The sequence below is a fragment of the Triticum dicoccoides genome, chromosome 2A (assembly GCF_002162155.2).
Source record: "Triticum dicoccoides isolate Atlit2015 ecotype Zavitan chromosome 2A, WEW_v2.0, whole genome shotgun sequence".
Classification (NCBI taxonomy): Eukaryota; Viridiplantae; Streptophyta; class Magnoliopsida; order Poales; family Poaceae; genus Triticum; species Triticum dicoccoides.
Genome location: NC_041382.1, coordinates 785,192,739 through 785,196,616, shown reverse-complemented (window position 1 = coordinate 785,196,616; position 3,878 = coordinate 785,192,739). Strand labels below are relative to the sequence as shown.

Below are 3,878 nucleotides of genomic sequence, written 5' to 3'. Positions count from 1 at the left end.
GAACATTATGGGGAGTATTGAATTAGCCGAAAACGCAGAGTTCGTAATTTAGTTTTTAGATTGGAATGTGCTATGCATTACTAAAAGAGTTTTTTTTTCTGGAGATGAATCTAAATGGTCTGACGGTCTGAGTACTCGTCGGCATGACGAGGTGACTACAGATCCACCATAACATGCGAGTGGCAATGCTCCAGGACAAGCAGGTCAAACTATTGTCCAAATAATTTTTTGTACGATTGGAAGTGCAAGCATTTCTCCAAGATGGTTTGGTCCTGGTGTTCATGCAGCCGGCGATGGCATACCTTCACAGAATGGAGTACGGCGTAGGTGTTCAAGGGTTGTATCAGGCCGCATGGGAAGAACCTGAAGTCGCAAGTGGATACGGTCAAGAACATAGTTAAAGGTGATATGGGAGATAAGTTCCATAGGCAAGCTGGATTGAGGCTTGATGAGCCGAACCCAAGGGACGTGCTTAGTTTTTACCACAAAATTCTATCATTCACATCAACGGATGTTGCAAAGTAAGTAAAAAATGTACTAGAGTCAGATATTTGTTGGCAACGGCTCATTGGGTTTGTTCAAATCAATGTTACTTACACTAGCAGGAAGTGGTTGAAGCATACTTATCCAAATCTTATAATCCTGAGGGAGAAGACTTTGTGAAGGAGTTCAGGCTGAATGGCCAGTTAACAAGAATCGGGTGGATCTGCGTGTGGTGGATGATCGTTTACAAGGAATGTTGAATGTATGGTTCCTGCAGATGTTCAGGTGGCGCCACGTATTCGACCTGCGATTTGTGGTAAGTTCCGAAATGTACAGTGAAAATCGGTCTTTGAGATACAGATAAATTGGTTTTGCACATAAAAAATATGCACAGTGAAACAAAAGCAGCAGACATATGCAATCTATTTGCTGAGCTGCATCACTAGCTCAAACAGATGCATACAGTATTATGTGCTGATCTTCTTAGATGGTTGATATATCAATTTTTAAACAAGAAATGGTCATAATGAAGTCATTTTAGGCCACCGTAGTATTTAATCTCGCAATGGAGTAGTATTTAAGATTGCGAGATTAAATTTCTAACATGCATGGGCAGGGTGGGGTGGGGCAACGCGTGTGGCGGTGCGCGGGGTGGAGGATAGGTTGGCGTTGGAGGGGGTCACAAGAGTCGGAGGAGGGGACAAAGTGGGGAGCACAATATGGTGCATGTAATATTCAGCCGGTGCAAACACGCGTCAAAACGACTGATGTTTGGTCGCTGCCATATCATTATTATTATTTTTATAAAGTGGGTATATATTTGAAGGATTTTAGACATATTGTTTAATGTGTACGGCATTTTGGGTCTTTGCAAACAAATTTATAAAGTGCTAGCTCACATTGCGGCATTTACATTGGTAAGTAAAAGGTTTGCTTTCCATAGTTTTATAAACGATGAATATTTATGCAGACACGTAGCAACTTAATTAGACAAAGGGTGGCCTTGAATTAAAGGGTGATAATGCTCTCATGTCTGCCCTCTATCTTCCTCTATTCGCAGTGCAATATCATGTAGGGCATGTTCATTTGAATACATTTTTTAGAGGTGCATGAATTGCCGATGGTAGAACTCTTTTATTTGCCCTTCGGATTTACACCCCTACTACCTGGTTTGAAGGATCATCTTAAATATATATTTTCAGTGTATGCCTTTGATTTTCGAAATGATCTTTACATTGTTTTCTTGCATAAGCTTTGATTTAAAAAACTTTCAATGTTATAGGAGAGACAAAGAGCAACAAGTCACATTAGATATTGTGTAGTAGAAACATTCGTTATCTGCTGATGTGTGCATATGTGCTTGCTACCACTGCTGTGTCTGGAAGAGAAAAGGAAACCAGAAGGGACATCACTATAGATACATGTGCGTATTTGCTGCCGCTGTTGGTGTATGTGTATGTGCTTGCCAGTTGCCACCGCTACTGTGTCTGGAAGAGAAAAAGAAGCATGTATGGTGGGAGGTGAATTTGCACTGACCCATCTAATGTGTATGTCGTGTACTGTTTGACTTCAGTTCAGTAATGCCACCGCACCTGTTCTAATTTGTTGGTGGTGCTGCTGCTACTGCAGCGACAACCAATGCGTAAAATAGAGGCTGCAACTTTGGTACTTCAAAGAGGAAAGGAAAACATGACTGTTTCATGGTGAGTTAAGTAGTGGCTTAACTGAACCTGCACTCTTACAAGAGCATTGATTGTCTAATTAATGACCAAGCTGTTGTTTGTTAATTTTGATTTTGATTGTACTTCTGAAAAACATAGATGTAGTAATATCATTATAGCAAATATTGTGGTACATTTCTTACAAAGGTCGAGCAGAGCTCCTAAATGTCTTGAAATTTAGTTGCTCATGAAACAGAGTTATTATTGTCTTAGAAACAGTGAAGTCACTGCCATCGCCATGAGAATGGAGCAGCATCACTATAAGATGTGGCGGATTGGTGGGTCCCGGGTCAAAAAGTGCCCAAGACTCGCGCAACCAAGTTTTCTGGAGGCCGAGCAACATGACATAGCCACGGACAAAATGGAGGAAGGGAAGGGTGTGGAGGAGAGGGGAATTTACCACTTCGCGCAACGGCAACGTTGCGTGAGGGGCATTCATCTTCCACCTGAGCCGCATATGCAACTAATTGTTCAATAAACATTCTTGCAAGAGCAAGAGGCTCGCCACTGTTGGTCGTTAGTACTCTTGCTTATAATTTCTTCACTTCAACTTATAAGGAAACATAGTAATGCTTGATGCATGACTTGATACCTTCAAGGATAAGCTGTCTGGAAAGCTTCTACCTGATCAGCGAGGTAGTTGCCATAATACTACCTGATCATTAGACTCACTTTTACTTATATTCTTTTTCCTTTTTACATGATTATTTAACATTGACACAGGGATTCCATAGTGTATTCTCTCCAATGGAGTCGATATAGCCATATACCATTCTTCAGAGAATGGAATAGGTGAGTAGAACAAAACTATAGGTGCAAAGAACAAGCATGATATATGCCCATGTACCGAATACATTTCATGCAGTGAAGTAAAAGAAAAAATGTATCAGAGAAGTTCTTTACTAAGTATCTTGCATGTACAGAACGATTATTGTTATTCCTCGCTGATCAATGATAAAAGATATTGAACATTGCAATATGGTATTTTCATCCTCCCTTTTATTAGGTTATAATATGTTCAACATAATTTTGAAGATTACAAGATGGTAATTTTTTCTTAAGCCCGTAGCAACGCACGGGCACTCTACTAGTATCACTAGTGGCGCCATTAGTGTCTTCCGCACTAATGGCGACACTAATGGCGCATCACCAACTGGTGCGCCATTAGTATATAGTAGTGGTGCACTACTTCCCTGGTGCGCCATTAGTGTCAATCCTATCTATAGCCCTTTTCCTAGTAGTGTACCATTGTAACCAACTCTATGTAACTCTAACCCTCTCCGGTGTCTATATAAACTGGGGGGTTTTAGTCCGTAGGACAACATACATATCAACAATCATACCATAGGCTAGCTTCTAGGGTTTAGCCTCTCTGATCTCGTGGTAGATCTACTCTTGTACTACCCATATCATCAATATTAATCAAGCAGGACATAGGGTTTTACCTCCATCGAGAGGGCCCGAACCTGGATAAAACTTCATGTCCCTTGCCTCCTGTTACCATCCGGCCTAGACGCACAGTTCGGGACCTCCTACCCGAGATCCGCCGGTTTTGACACCGGCAACCGGGCTCGGATCCGCCTCGTCAACCCAGTCACCGGCGAGCAGCGCGCGCTCCCGGCCATCACCACCATACCCTGCCTCGAGCCAAGGTGGGGGGTGGGGGTGGGGGGG

At 42.2% G+C, this 3,878-nt stretch overlaps 1 long non-coding RNA gene across 2 annotated transcripts in view; it reads left to right on the top strand.

Annotated features, from left to right (window-relative positions):
• LOC119357311 overlaps positions 1 to 469 on the top strand; it is a 12,086-nt gene extending 11,617 nt beyond the window's left edge. Inside the window, exons 3-4 of one of the 2 annotated variants that reach the window (XR_005172193.1) lie at positions 105 to 203; positions 288 to 469. This is a non-coding gene — a long non-coding RNA (uncharacterized LOC119357311). Of the gene's footprint in view, positions 1 to 104 lie in introns of both variants that reach the window. The other variant, XR_005172192.1, reaches the window with a different exon arrangement.
• The last annotated feature ends 3,409 nt before the right edge of the window (positions 470 to 3,878 follow it).